The sequence below is a fragment of the Ciconia boyciana genome, chromosome 6 (genome assembly GCF_034638445.1).
Source record: "Ciconia boyciana chromosome 6, ASM3463844v1, whole genome shotgun sequence".
Lineage (NCBI taxonomy): Eukaryota > Metazoa > Chordata > Aves > Ciconiiformes > Ciconiidae > Ciconia > Ciconia boyciana.
Window position 1 is genome coordinate 12,758,195 of NC_132939.1, and position 16,501 is coordinate 12,774,695.

Sequence of the window (16,501 nt, forward strand, 5' to 3'; positions counted from 1 at the left end):
TTTAAAATTCCCATGTTTTGTTTCAGCTCATTATTACAGATAACTATTTGTCAGCCTTCTGTAAGAAATCGGAACTTTTTTACGCTTGAAGTGCTGTAATTTAGGCAATTTTTTGACTGAAGTTTCTGGGGGTTTTTGTTTGTTTGTTTTGGTTTTTCTGTGTGTTTGTGAAGGGAGCTGAGAATTTGTGTGGTTTTGGAGAGAGCCAGAAAGCAAGACTATTGTCTATTGAATTTATAACTATATAGCCAGTTGTCACAAAGCTATCCTTTCTAGGGTTGTGTGAAGGAGCAGAAAGGCACATAATGTGCATCTAATCAAATACAATGTATTGGGCTCAATACAAGATTGTGAAATTTGAACTGGGTCATTGAATGTGTTCTGGGAATCCAAAAATAATTTATATGTGAAGTTGATTCCTATGACTGTAAATCAGTTTGGAATGCTTTCTAATAGTTCAAGAAAACAGACTAATGGAAAATAAAGGCTATTTTAAATTTTTCTGAACAAATTTCTTAGTGGTTTGTGTTTTGTTAAAGCTGATACTTTTTCTGCTAAGAATTTCTAATCAATAGTACTTCTAAATCATGATATTCCCCCAATTTGACCAACTTTTAAATTCGTACTTTTAATGTAAATTTTGCTACGTTTCACGCAGGTTTTTTCTGCTGGCTTAAGTCATCTCAGCAGTTTAAAGCTTGACTTCTTAAACTTCTAAACTTTTGTGATGCCTTTATACAGTATAAGTGCTTATTTATAATATGTTATAAAAGGTGTATCCTAGTTGTGTTCATTAAAAAAAAGAAAAGAAAGAACAGTAATAAATATTAAGATCACCCTTCACAATTTTGCATATTCTGTGCGCCGCAGCTCATTGTATCAGCCCTTGTATTATCCAGTTAGAAGCCAAACAGAAACACTGGTGCAGAGAATTTTTGCTGTTTCCTATTTGTGTAACTCCTGGTTTTCCTTTCTGGACTCTGTACAGGGCAGAGCAGCTGGATGCTTTAAACATACACCTGGCACAAACACTTAAGCAGGCTTGGGGAGAAAGCGGCTGATTTCAGTGGTTCGGTGTCTGACTCAGACTGCACCATGCAGAGTCCTAGGAAAAGGAGTCGGAGGCTTATTTCTGATTTTTTTCAAAAGCAGCATGTTGGCCTCAAGCACCATCACTAACTTAAGTGTCAGAAGGAGTTGAATTTATAAATCCTGAGGTTGGGATGTTGGTTTGTTTGTTTATAAAGCAAAGACTACTTAATATTGTTTCAGTACGGCATGTTGATGCTGTCTTTTGACTAACTGCATGGAATTGGCACAACCACTTTCAGATCTTTCAGTTTTTATTGTACAGCCTTTTTAGACTCTTTTGTCTATTTCCTAATAACATAGAGCATATTGTTTTCTCTTATACAAAACCTATTATTTGTAGATGGAAAAAGGAAAAGTTTATGAATAAACTTGCAGGTTAGAAGATATAAAATGGAGCTAGGCTATTTAGATGGCCCTCTTCTTCCTGTATTATTCTTTAATAATATGGTCTTTAATAATTTCTGATATGGTTCTGATATCTGTATTTTATTAAGGATTTAGTAAATGACTATAAGAATTTTAATGAAGAAACCTCCTTATTTTAAGTAAAAGTCAATAAATAGTAATTTTATGGAGTTTGCTTTTGGTCATAGTAAAGTAAAAGAATAAAGAAATAATGTATGTACATTTATATGCAAAATACAATTTGTATTAAGAGGAAGAAGAAAAATATAAATATATTCAGATCTATTTTGTAAGTGCTTATTTTAGAGCTAGTCACTGATGAAGAATTTTTGTCTTCGTATTGAAATTCTCCTGAGTGGGGATCTGCCATAAGCATCTTATAATAAATTCTAAGTATGGAACCAGTATTGTGAAACCAATAATTTTGTCAGCAGTTTACCTGGACTTGTTCTAGCAAAACCTTTTCTTCGTTCTCTGTCTTCATTGCTCTGTGAATGTCAGAAATAAAGCATTGCAGGCCAAAACCTTTAGAAGTAGCAAATTGCTAAGGTGAGAGTGTTAATGCTGCAGTCTGATCCATGAAGTGTTATAACCTTATTTAATGTTGCTAAGACAGACCTCTCTCAGGTAGGTTTAGTTGCAGTGTCTTTACGTTTTTCAAGGACATGCTGTCAAAGGATCACTTGGAACAGGTGCTTTTTATTTAGCTGTAATGGATACCAGGATAAACTAAAAAGGAAGTTCATTTCTATATCAGCAATGGAGTAATATATTAAGCATTTGAACTGGCCTTTAGAATGGGTCTCTGCAGCTCCAGCTTTCACAGATTTGGAGATAAGGCAGGCCAGGCTTTAGTTGTGGTTAATGCTACTTGTATGATGATCCTTTTACAGTTTGTAGTTCTATCTCAGCCTACAACTCATTAAATCTGAGCTGCAGACTGAACCTAGGCAACGAGGAAGAACACTGATACCCAAATCTTCTTTTAGATTTTAGAACTTATTCTCAAGAGCTTCCCTGACCAGATAGCACAAATCTTGCAGGTTTTAATGCAAGTTGAGGAGATAGGACATGACATCTCCCATCACCTTCTCTACAAGGGCCCATATCCCAACTGTCTTTGTTTTCATACGACTCTTACTGTTACCAGATTTCTTTGTTTCTGCATCTGTTTGTTTGTTTCTTGTAGCTACTGTGTTTTCCCTTGGGGGTAAAGAAAAAGTGGGTAGACTTTGAAATGTCACCTGTGGTCTGCATGTTGCCCTAACATAAAAATATTGCAGTACCTGTCTCCCTTTTGTGTGACTTCAAGAAAAAAAAACAAAAACGAAACAAACAAAAAAAACAAAACCCAAACAACCCCTCCCTGCATATTAAAAGCATAAACTTGATCATTATGTCATGGTCCTGAGGTGAATTTTTTTTTTTTCCTTCCCCATCTTTTTGGATTGATGTATCTAACTAAGGGACTGCTGATGTTTTTGAAGAAACTTTCCTGTCCAGATTTTGTCATACAGGTGTCCCCAAACTACTTGCTTGTCTTTTCCTTGCACTGGCTGGTTCCTTAACCTTCATGAGAAACCATCTTTTATTTATGTCAACAAAAGGACATATGAAAAACGGATCACACTCAGATACTGAATGGGTTTTCAGTTATCCTCAAGTCAGAATTGTCTCTGTTCTTTTTTGTTGAAAGCATATATATTCTGACTTGAATCCCTGCCAAGTTACTTGAACTAAAGCAACCAGTATATAAATAAAATTAGGAAGAAAGCAATTTTAATGTAATAAATAATGTGTAATAACACCCCCCACCCCCAAATAAAATGATCTGCTCTTTTACTGAGCTGCTAATATTCCTGTTGTCATTCTGCAATAAATTGTGGGGAATTTAATATAAGTACTGGCTTTAACTTTCTGGGTTTTTTTCCCCCCTCTCTCCATGTCTTCAGAACTTAGTTTTAGCTCTTTACCTAAGTAAATGCAGTTAAACCTAAATCCATTCTAGTGTGTCACTAAAACAAACTGATAGGACAAGGTCAGATTATTTATTTACTTTGTGTAGATTGACACAGTATATTACACTGGATTATAATCAAGCAAATACGCTTTTAGTATTAAAAATGCCCACTTCAGTTATGATTTTCATGCTTTATCTTAGGCTTACCTGTGAGCTAAGAGTGCAGGAAACATTCTTTTATTCTAAAATATATAAATAAATTCAAAATTTTGGCCCAAGAGAGAATATCTGCTATTGTAACTTACTGAAAAATCTACGTGATAATGTAGTATTTTAAAAACAAGCAATATTGCCCTTCTGAAAATGGCATACACAAAATCAACCTCACTTCATTTTTAACTGTATTGTTTCCTTTTCCACATGCATTATAGCATGTGGACAAGAGAAATAATCATTAAAATCATGGCTTATAAGCTTAGAATAAAGAATGAATTAGATTTAATATCAAAATAGTGGGATAAGAAGTGGGTACTAAAGTTACAGTGTGCATTTGTGACCTCAATGTTTTTAACATTCTTTGAATACCAGATTTGTCTAGTTCTCGGCATCACCTCATGATTATTCGCTATAACTGCATACCAGAAAAACTTATTCACAATGATTTTCCTTCATTCTGGCCCAGTAATATACTTGTAGAGACTTGTTGGCATTTGCAATTTTTAAGATTTGTTGTTAGACCATTTTCGTATCTGTTTCATGTCTCGTATATTGAATTTGATCTCCTTCTCCCTAATAACAGAGGAATTGGCAAGACCTCTCAAAAAGTGGGTGGAGAGCACATTCTCCCCCCAACTCCCCCACCCCCAATTTAGATATTTTGCTTCTATGACCAATGTGTGTTAGCAGCTGCAACTCTGTATGAGAAGCTTTTCAGTATCCACAGCGAGTTATCATATTTGCACTGAGTAACAAAAATTGCTTGGAAAAATCACTTGCTGTTTTTGGTTATGGCTGAATCTTTTATATAAGGATGTCTTCAAACTTTTCTATTTTGAAATTCAAGAGTTGTTTCTTAGAATCATAGAATCGTTTAGGTTGGAAAAGACAAGATCATCAAGTCCAACCGTTAACCTAGCACTGCCAAGTCCACCACTAAACCATGTCCCTAAGCACCACATCTACACAACTTTTAAATACCTCCAGGGATGGTGACTCAACCACTTCCCTGGGCAGCCTGTTCCAATGCTTGACAACCCTTTTGGTGAAGAAATTTTTCCTAATATCCAATCTAAACCTCCCCTGGTGCAACTTGAGGCCATTTCTTCTCGTCCTATCGCTAGTTACTTGGGAGAAGAGACTGACACCCACCTCTCTACAACCTCCTTTCAGGTAGTTGTAGAGAGCAGTACGGTCTCCCCTCAGCCTCCACTTCTCCAGACTAAACAACCCCACTTTCTTGTTCCACTTTGATCAATACTATTACTTAAAAGGATGTGTTTTGGTCATTTCATGTCTGAATATCTTTCATCTAAAAGATTAGCAGCATTTCCAACTATGTAGTTGGAAAACTGTTTGGCAATATTGTAATAAATTAATATCTACAGTTTTCTTTGTTCTTGGGTAATACAATTGTGAAAACTTCACATGAATTGGGAAACTGTTTCCAATTTATATAACCAAAGAGATATTAAATGAATCATAATCCATTAAATAACAATAATCTTGTCAAGTTTGATCAGGCTTGAAAGATTGTTGATGCTAGTTTTTTGTAATAGTATGCCTCAGCTGAAGAAAGTAAGTAGTTGAGTTATTTTGAGTATGCCTGAGAAAGCGTATTGCAGTAGTAAATTCTGTGGAATCATATGTAATGAATAAATATTTAAATACATTTCAGTTGGGTTTAAGATGAAGGCATATCAGTGTTAAATTTTGTTTATTCTGGCTGCCACAAATATAATTTTGTTTCTATTTTGCATGGCAAAGGCTAAGTAGATAGTATTCAGTTAAGTGTTCAACAATACATTTTCCAAAATGTTTCAGTTTACTTCCAAGGTGAACAAGGATATAATTAAGGAAAATATAATTGAATGTAGGATTTTTGTGCTGACTTTGGCTTTAGACAGCAAGTAGTATAGCGTTGTTGTGGAAGAGTTCAGCTAAAACCACTTAACTCCTCAGTCCCTGAGTTCAGACTGTGAATTAATAGAGATAACCGAAGTGCATTGGTTTTATTAAACCATTTCTTGGGTTGTTAAAATGGAAAGGCAGAAGCAGTTTAACAAAAAAAACCCTAAGAGCCTATGGAAAGGTTTTAGCTGCACCTTGTCTTTCAAAACTCATGATTAAGCTTGCAAGAACACTTCAAAATTCCAGAAAACAAGAGAACCTTTTCATTGGCTCTCCTTCCTTTTTTAACCTGTTTTTGTAGGAACTGTGAGTGCATTCATTGACACAAGTATTTTTTTAACAGTCTGAGTTTGTAATTTGATGATGATGAAAAAAATTGTTAGAAATGGTTACCTGAGCAGGAATATTCGGTGGCATGTTTTAACATTTTTTTTGATGAAACATTTTGAGATTATCAGCCACTAAATAGTCATCTTTTCTAAGTATCCTAATTTAATTTGTTAAATACATAGATGTGATCTATACTGAAGCATTTTAGGGTGTGTAGTATGGGATAATAATGACATACTTCTTGCATTATTAAGGTGTGTCATTATTACAGCATATGCACACCCTCTTATGTCTTATTGCTTAAATATGATAGTGCTTATAAGCTTTCCTTTTAAAGTATTAATTTACTGTGAATTAGGTAACAGCATATTTATGTACATTATTTTACCTATTATGGATGATACCTTACTTGTGGGTTGCAAAAGCAATACTACCGTGGAAACCTTAATTAAATTAGGGATTGAATTTACTAGTGTTTTCTGAAGTGTGTTCAAAGAAGGAAACTTAATGACTCTTGTCTCTTCAGATTATCAATTTTAAATGTGGCAGAAAAGAACATACCTTTCATTGTTAGTTTCACAGTATTTCATGTCTTGCACTGAATGAAGTAAGAATGGAATGGTCCTAACTGAGTCATCTAGCATTTCGTTTTAATAGGAGTTATGTCCTTCTTCAAGTTTTCTACTTTGGGAGGGTGAGGTGGTTCCCTATGCCAGCACTGATCCAGAGTGAGAAGAGAAAGCAAACTACCTAACTTAAGCTTCAATCTAGAAATGCATAAACAAGATTTGCAAAGTGAACTTCATATTTCAGACCCCATTAAGAGAGAGACTGCAGAAAGATGTATGCTTTCTACTGAGACAGCTTTAGGATGACTTGCTGTTTAAATTTCAACCTAGTGGCAAAAAGCTGACTGCACAATCTTTGCAACGTTGTATTATTATTAGTCTGTATGTGTTACCTTCCACTTCCCTAAAGTATCTGCTCTTCTGCTATGGGAACCATATGAATTTTGGAAGGCTATGTTTTAAACATTAATTTTAGCAGTGTAACAGATAAATAGGTTTATATCTGTTAATTCTGCTACAACTAGAAATGTTATGCTATTGACAGTTGAGCTACTTTCCGTGGTCATGCTAAGTTTATGGGAAGACGCTGAAAACCAAGTCTTGGCTTCCTGAGGCTCTTGTGATAATTACATTGAATAGCAATGGAAATATTGGTACCCAAGATCAGAATAAAAGTTGATCAAGCTTATTGTCCAGAATCCAACAGGAATCAGCACTGGATAGTTTGGGAAGGAGTGTAAGATACCATGACATGACGCACTGTTGCTTCTTTTGATAAATACACTGGCATATGCTGCTCCAGGTTTAAAAGGCTTCCACAGTGATAGGATACATTTGGGCTAATGAGTATGCTAGTTCCTCAGGAGCTTCTCCCCCATTTCTTTGTCTGAAAGTTTTAAAGTCTGTTATTCTTTTGTCCTTCATGATAGTCCATGGCAATGTGTTCTGCAGTTTCACTATGTTTTGTGAAAGACTTCCATATGCTTTATACCTACACATGATCATTTTATATAATTCTCTATATTTAATTTTTGTGAGAAACAATGAATTATTCTGTATTACTGATTATGTTCATAAGTATGTACATGTCTGTTCTATTCCTGTCCTAGAGCATCTTTTTTCCAAGATGGAGAAACCCCCCGATACAATCTTTCCTTGTACAGATGCTCTTCCAAGCCTCTGGACACTGTTGTTTGTCTCTGTGACTTTTAGTTCAAACATGTCTTTTTTTGAACCACAGGGACCAAAATGGCAAGTATTACAGTATATATGTTCCTCCCAGTTCCTTTCCTAATAATTTTGAGACTTTGAATTTTTTTCCGCATGGTTACTGCACATTAAAGTGAAACACATTTCAGATTCTCTTTGCTGAGTGGTAACAATGTAGTCTATTATTACATATGCATCTTCAGGATTATTTTTTTCTCATGTGCTTTAGTTCCCACTTCTCAGGAAACATGTGATACTTTGTTACCCAATTAATTGGTATGGGGGGACCCCTTCATGTACTATCACTGAATACTTTAGCATTGACTGTTCCAAATGCTTTAACTTCCATAAACTTGACCAATTCACTGTTGAACTTTTTTGATACGTTCAGAAATTGTCTGTAGAAAACAAAACAAAAAACCCTGTCAATCAGCCCCTACTACACAGGCACAGATTTCAGCAGTCATCTTTGTGAATATCGTTTCTAATCTGCCTCCATTGGGGAAAACTAACCAATTATTCCTACTTTTTAAAATTGTTTATTAGTCCAGAAAAGAACTGTTATCCTATACCATGAAAATTTAGATTAATTGAGATTTTTTTGGTGAATGTTCTTGCTAAAAGATTTTTTGTTCTGAAAAGTGAACTATAGCGTTGTATTGAGTACATCCATTTGCTTTTGTTGAAGAACTGTTACTAGATGGATGACTTATGATCTTTCTGTAGAGAAGTATTTCTGATTCTTTTCCAGTATAATTTATTTGTCTGTAGGGTTACTAGTTCTGTACTTTGACATTTTCTGTGAGTTTGCTACCTGTAGAGCAAAAATTCTGGATAACCAGTGCTCTTTAAAAACAGATGAAACATTTGCCCATCTTCCAAAAACCTGCCATTGTCTCCAGGGGTAGAAAGTGAAAACCACAATTTATAGCTCTCTAACTTCATATTTTGTTTACATAGAACTCTTGGAATAATACTGTCTGTTCCTGGTGGTTTGATACTTTCATTTTCGTTTTTGGAAATCTTCTATATCTTTCCCTCCAAAATACAGTTTTATTCTGGGAACTTCCTCAGTCACCTCTCTAGGGAACAATAATGTAGAGAATTCTTACTGAGGTTTTTTGGAGCTCTTGATTAGTCTTCTTTCAGTGATCATTTTACCTTTGTCCTCATTTTATCCGGTGTCCTCATCAGTTTTTACAAGCTTTCCACTTCTGATGTATTTTGAAACATATTTTAGTAGTCATTTTATTCCACCAAATTTCTTTTTTACTTTTATTGGTAGTTTTACACTTAATTTGCCAGAGTTTATGCTCAGTTTTACTTTCTTCAACTTGGACAAGACTCTTTTTTCCTGATGGTTAATTGTACCGTTTTCAAAAAATAATTATGGCTACTGTGTGATATTAGGTAAATAAGTTTTCCTGAAAATACTTAGAAGTATCAGATTCCCAAGAATAGGATTCCATGTGCATCTCTCGAAATGCGCTCTGACCTCAACAGACTTCAAACTCATCACCACTTCTTTAGGAACAGTCAAGTCTGTGAGGTTTGTCACATTGGCATCCAACAAACAAATTGCTATAGGTTTTTGCTGGTATCGGTTATATTCCTACTCCCCTGCCTTTAGAGCCTGCTTTTCCTTACAAGATGGGTTTATTGCTACTGTGAGGGTGTCCTCAATTGAAAGAGATTCAAGGCCACTAGTGTGTAGGTCCTGTCTTAGAATAATGCTCTCCTAACATGAGACTTCTCTGTACTGAGAAAGAAACAGAGGCTTGAAGTGGGACCGTTTTGTGTGGCCTTGTTGGCCCAGCATGGTCTGACTGGCCTGCTGCTTTCCCGGCAGAGAAGCAGCTGTATCACATTCAGAGGAGCAGTGCCTGGGTGCAGCTCGCCAAGGGGACTGTGTGGGCCACCTTGTTGTAGCTTGGGATGTGACAGGAGGAGGAGGGAAGACAAAATGATTATTCTGGATGCTGATCTTTCAGCTCTTACATACTTACTGTCAGTTTTTTCTTAACTTTTCAATTGATATTTGATGCAGGAACATGTAATTAAAAAAATGTTTGAAAGTTGAAAAGAATGAGTTTTAATGAGTTTTACCAAGCAGGGGTTTTGACTTTAAAATTTCCAACCAAGTTGCCAAGAGTGTGCTTTCATGAAAGCCTGCGGCCAGCCCACTCGTGTTCATTTGGAACAGAGCTCTGGAGCTTGTGGAGCTTGTCACTGCTTGAATTTTCCTCGCCAGGAACGGTTTTGAAATTCCCATACCAAACCTCCTGTTTGTGATTATTTTTCCTCTTTGAAATTAATTTGTGTATGTTTTCACTGCATAATGTATATTTGTGCTAAGTTTACCTTTTCTTCAGGTTTACTTGAAAATAATGTACCTCTCCTGAAAATACCTGAGGTGATGAAAACTGGATGTTAAATTTTTCTTGCTCAGATATGTATTTCAGATATTTTAGTAAAGATCTCTTCAACAAAGAAATATCAAAGATATTTTCATACCAAAGTGGTAAGACTGTACATGATACTGTAAAACTTGAGTGCTTATCTTAGAACTTCTTCGTGCATCCTCTTTGGGATGCAGCCGTGCCGTTTGAAGCAGTTACAGCCTAGTTTACCTGTAACTCTTTCATCAGCTCTTTGAACTGCAGGCCAGCCATACTGTCATACTCATAAGTAAACTGGCAGAAGATGTCAGAAAGCTTGCATGTTGATTAGCTTAAGTTTTATTTTTAGTGAGAAATGTATATGATATTATCAGATATTAGTAGGAACCAATACTGCAACTGTGTGGTTTCTGCTTACTATAATCTTAGCACTAAGTAATTCCTCATAAGAAGAGCAGTCCAAATCTGAAAGTGTGGATCTAGTTTAAATTACGAAATACTTTAATCTGTATTATTTAGCTCAGCATTAAGTATTGATATGTGGAATATGTTAAAAAACCTCATAGTTCTTGGTTGGCAGGTTCTAACATATGTCTTTCAGCCAGTAGGATTTTCCTTGTGTGTTAGCTTTTAAAAATAAATAAATAAAGAAGAAGATCTAAACAGTACATTTTTTACTTTGTATGCACAAATAGTTTAGTAGAGTCACAAAATTGGAAGTGGTCTGTGAGCATTCTGTATGATGTCCTAGGCGGGGGGGAGGAAAAACCTCTACAAGAGGCATATCCAAAGCCAACCAATGCATTTAAGGAGAGGAATGTATGTGTGTTTATCTTCCTGCAGTTGACTGCAATGTTAGGGGCTATATGTGTTGTCTTTTCCTGATTGAGTCCCTTTCTTCCCTCTGTGAGAGTCTGTATTGAAGAAAGCAAACAATTCAGGTCAATCTCCTTCACTGAGGAACCTGAAGAAGATTCCCAGATACTTGGCTCACTGGGAGGGGGAGCGGGAGTGGGCTAAAGCCACACTTCTTTCAGTCCTGACCAAAGTGGGTAGTACTGAGAGCTAGGAAATGTACTAGTCCTCATTTTCAGCTGATTTTACACTTGTGGACTTTACCGTGATGGGAAGACAAAGAGATTTTATTTAAAGCTGTAGCAGTATTGTGGTACAAAAGTACAGATGTGGGTGGTTTGGGGTTTTTTTTGTGTGTTGTTTTTTTAAAAATTTTTTTTTTTTTTTAAGATTTCAGGCTCTAATTTCACTGCCACATCCCATAAATTTTGCACAAGACTGAAATTTACATGCAATGTTTTCTGTTACAGTAAACATTATCAATGACCTCATCTAGAAAAGAATTAAAATGCTTGAGGTCATGAACCTAATCCTTGGAACACCATGGGTCATAATTAGAGTTGAGTTTAGTCAGTGTGACTGAATGAATATGTGGATGAATATGTAAAATAAAAAGCTAATAGTTTTTTTTCACATATCCCTTATTTTTTAGAATTTCTGGGTAGTGAAAGAGAGGGTGACTGAGAGTTTTATTGCATTTTTACTGTGGCTTTTAAAATGCATGTAAATAAGTACTTGCATACTTTAAATTGAAACAGTATACATGCATGGAGAGATGTTTAGTATTTGTCTTACATATACTGGCTATCTCAATATGTTGTATTTGATGAATACAATAATATATAAACTTTTTAGTAATACAGTAGCTAATCTTTTATATTTTTTTGTCTTGTTTTGAATCAAATTAATCTTGTTCTTAAATTCTGTTTAAGATAAAAATGTGTGTAATGCCTTGTTTGGGGCAGGGGGGAGAAGTTGTTAACAGTTGTTAAATATTGATGTACATTTCCACAAGTCTTTGTGAATACTTTCATGTGGATTCATTGGAAATGAGCAGACAGAATATTTTTCTTAGAATTTTTTTTTTTCCTGTAGTTGGCAGAATTTCCTTCTAAGGGTTTTTTAAGATTTTCCTTTTACTAAGAACACTATTTTTATATTACAAAAACAAAAACCTACTGTCTCTGGAAACAATTATTTTAGATGAGATGTTAGAATTATGCATAAATATGAACACTTCAATTTTTTCTTAACTATTAACACTTGATAATTTACTTCTTATGTATTTTGAAGAGTAAATTTACTCATTACTCTTGATATGATAATGTACTCTTTATATCATTATTAACATTAGTTTTGCAAAATACACTAGCAGGCCTTACTGGAGTCAGTCATGAGTTCTGTTTGCACATTTTTGTATAGCATGAAGTGCAAGCATGCATGAGTATAATGTTTTATCTTGTTATGCCTTTTCTTTTTTTGGTGCTGGCATTAAAAGAGTATATTTAGTCAGGTATTTACCATCTAAGGGTATTTTCACAGTCTCATTTCAAGTGTCAGACCCTTGGTGCTCCAAACTGTGTCTTCGTTGAAGTGAATTGACATTTAAGAATCCCTCTGTTAGAGTAACCAGTAGAAGTTGGTTAGCCTCAGTTACGTGAAGAAACCACAAGTATCTGGCTTCCAGCAGATACTGGAATCTGGTACTAGAAGATACTATCTAGCAGATACTAGATCCAGCAATCACACAAAAGGCAGTACTCCAGTCTGATTTCCTTTACTTTTTCTCCCTTTACTCTAAAGTAGAAGTCACTTTATTAATTTTTAGTGTTGCATGAGGATGTGCTTTAAGTACTTACAAGAAAAATTCATGCTGTAATTTCATTTGAGGATGAGCATTATAAAATGTTTGATTTGTAAGTCCAAGGAAATTTTTTTTTTTACACTGCTTTTATGTGAGTGAAGGTAATATGTAGCCACTTCTATTATTACACTTTTGGTTAAAAGTCCCATTCAGTTTTCTTTGTACTAAGACATGTAACTACTAACTACAACTAGGATTAACAAACCTAAGAAATGCTAGCTTGGCTTAATCCACCCCCTATGCAATTGCAGTCCACCAGTCACGTTCCTTACGTGACTCTGTAGTCTGCCTTGTCCATTGGATGCTGGAATGGAGAGAAGCAGTGGCACTGTAGTCCAGCTGCAGCCTCTTTCCATCCATCACCTGACCTTTCTTTTTGCCTTTCTCTTACCCTGTCCCAATCAGTTTAAAAAATGATGAGAGTGGGGAAGTTAAGCAGTTGGTAAACCATACTTGCTTCTTGGAGTAATGGTTTGACAATCCCTGCTCAATAGCCTGGATCTTAACTTCTCTACAGAGAGATAGGTTACCGTGAAGGGAAAAGTGAGAGATGCTAAAGAGTGTATATATAATACGGTGGCACTTTAGCAAAGAAGCCAAAATTCAGTAGATGTGTGAAACAAACAATTGTCTCAACGTTAGAGGTCATCTGTTTGTGTCCAAGTAAATGTGTAGTAGTAGAAGGTTTGCAGTTTGGCCATCATCATACCTGTTTTGCTTTTAGCTGTCTGCTTGAGAAGATGACGTAACATCATTTGATATACACTATGTTCATCAGTAAAGAGAGCTCTCAGATCTTCCTGCCCCCATGTTTAAAATGGAAAATTTTAAATAGCTGATCTATTTAAAAAAAAAAAAAATTGTGTTCACTGCAGGAATATTTTTTTTTCCAGCTGTTTGCGAAATCCCTGCAAGTGATTGCTCCTACAGATCAAATTGCAGAGGTGGACTATTAGATTGTAAAATTGCCTAGAAACGTTCTACTTCAATCCATAAGTTTAAATATAATACATAACTGCCTGATCTCCTAGCTGATCAGTTGAGCACATTCCAACAGTACTAGTTTTACTGTATCCCATTTCTGAATAATATGTATGCAAATACCTCAGTTTTTCTTTATTTTATATTTAACCTGGAACTTTGTGGTCTTAATCTATAATTCTTTGGATGCATTTGTTGAGAAAATGCTGAGAAAGAAAAACTTACGTAAATTATTTTTTCCTGTGTTGTCCTAGAAATGCTTACTGTTCATAAGAAAGCCTATTATAAATTTGCAGGTTACAGGAAATGAGTTATGGGCAACCTTTATGTTGATGATATGGGTACAAGATGTGCATCCATGAGATCAAGAAGTTGATTTACATGGGGTGAAAGAAGAGTAGCTCAGCAGTTTGTGGTCTGGATGCGTGGGCAACCAGATGGGTAAAAAACTCGTTGGGTGACTGGGGTCAGAGGGTGGTGGTCAGTGAATCATAGGCTATCTGAGGCCAATAAAAATCAGCATACTGTAGGGGTCTAACCTGGGACCTGTCCTAACAACTGCCTGGAGAAGGTGATGGAATACTTCCTCATAAAGTTAGCAGATGACTCCAAACTGGGGACGTGAGTCGATACACTCAAGGGCATGGCTGCTGTCCAGAGGAACCTGTATAGGCTGGAGGAATGAGCCAATGGAAGTATTATTAAACTAATCAAGGAAAAATGCAAAGCCTTGTGCTTAGAAGGGAAGGACCACCTGTAGTGCTTCAGGCTGGAGACTGGCTGGGAAGCATCTCTGCTGAAAAGGACCTGGATATCTTGCTAGACAGCAAGCTAAACATGAGCTGGCAGTGTGCCCTGGCAGCAAAGATGACCAACATCATCCCAGGCTGCATTAACAGGAGCACAGCCAGGCGAATGAGGGAAGTGATTATTAATGTCCTGTACTCAGCACTCATGGGGTCCCATCTGAAATGCTGCATCCAGTTTTGGGCCCCCCAGTACAAGAAGGATGTCAATCAACTGGACCCATTCTAGAGGAGGGCAACCAAAATGATCTGGTCAGGGCCCAGAGCACTTCCCCTATGAGGAGAGCCTGCGGGAGCTGGGCCTGTTCAGCCTGGAGAAGGGACAGCTTTGGGGGGGACTTAACAGCAGCCTTCCAATACCTACATTGAGGCCATCAAGAAGATGGAGCCAGGCTCTTCTCAGTGGCATGTGATGGGAGAACAAGAGGCAACGGGTATAAATTGAAGTAAGAGAGGTTCCAGCCAAATAAAGGAAAAGCTTTCACCATAAAGAGAGTCAAGCATTGGAACAAGTTGTCCAAGAGACTTTGTGTGGCCTCCATCCTTGGAGGTTTTCAAGACTGACTTCATAAATCCCTGAGCAATCTGGTCGGAATTTAGTGTTTATCATACTTTGAGAGGGAGGTTGGACTACAGACTTTAAGTGCCTTCCCCAGGACCTCCTGTGAGCAGCACCATCTTACGTGTCATGCATGTGCAGAGATTGGTGATGAGAAGGAAGAATTGTGTAGTGAGATTACATGTAAGTTAAAGCTACATCCCACCTTGTGACAGGTGGCTTTACTGGGTTACAGACTGTTGGTATAAAGAGAAGAGAATCCCTGCTGAGGAGTCAATATGGAGTAAAAAATTTGCATGTCTCCCACCCCAAGTTCTTCCCCTTCTTGCAAGGTACAGTGTAGTTTTACATTTCCATGTGTCTTGGGGAAAAACCTTTGAGGCCAAAGGAAAGTTCATTTAAATGATAGGTAAGTAAAGGAAAAAATGTTGTAGAAATCACTGTCTGATGTGAGTTTAAAGTAGGTTGAGTTTGTAATACGGTGAATTTATTTGCATTCAAATATCTTAGATTTCTTTTGATATTAACCCTAATTCTTAATTTATTGGCAGTCCATTTGTAATTTTTGGCTAAACATTTTCCTATCATCTGTTGCTGATGCATATTTCCAATTTTTACCTTTGGTGTAAAGTCTAGAGGAGTAGAAATAGGAAAATACCAGCTGTTAATTCTGCAGAGAGCAAAGCTGACATGGATTTTTCCGAGAACTTGAGGGACTTTGTAGTTAGACATAATGGTTCTCTGTATTGAAGCTTTTGAAAACATTTCAGTTGATATTTCCTTATATTTTTCAACTGTGGATGTTTAGAGAAACAGTGGATGGTATTCTGAATAAAAGAAAATCATGATACAGTTCCTGGTACAGATGTAAATGTATTTAATTTTACAAAATTTTCTTTCCTTGGACATCATGTTCCTTCTGCATAATACTTGGTGACATATTTCATGGCAGTACGTTTAACCTTGGAATTTTAGTGGTTTGTTGGGGAAAAACTGTGTATTGGAAATGCATCTTGTAATTCAACTAGTTTTAGCTAGTTTGTCAGCAGTTTCTTGTGTGTGTGTGAAGTATAGCAAAGCTGTCTTTGGAGAAAATGGGCTGTCTACATATTTGTTTTAGTATGTTTTTAGGTCTGAAGTGTTTTGACGTAGCTTAGCTCAGTAAAAACATCTGCAAGGTTACTCTGCAACTTGCAATTTCACATAGCATAGCAAATGAGTGATGTTTGTTTTGCATAAAAAGTGACACGGCAGTTTCTGTAGTCTAGAAAGAACTTGTACAGAACAAGATGGAATTATTCCGTAGAGCCTGGAAAGTGTTTTCTTGTTGAGGCATGGAGTCCCA

General features: G+C 36.3%; 1 protein-coding gene across 8 annotated transcripts in view; it reads left to right on the plus strand.

The window, feature by feature from the left end:
* Positions 1-16,501, plus strand: part of SBF2 (SET binding factor 2) — a 287,512-nt gene that overhangs the window by 69,019 nt on the left and 201,992 nt on the right. The window lies entirely within an intron of this gene.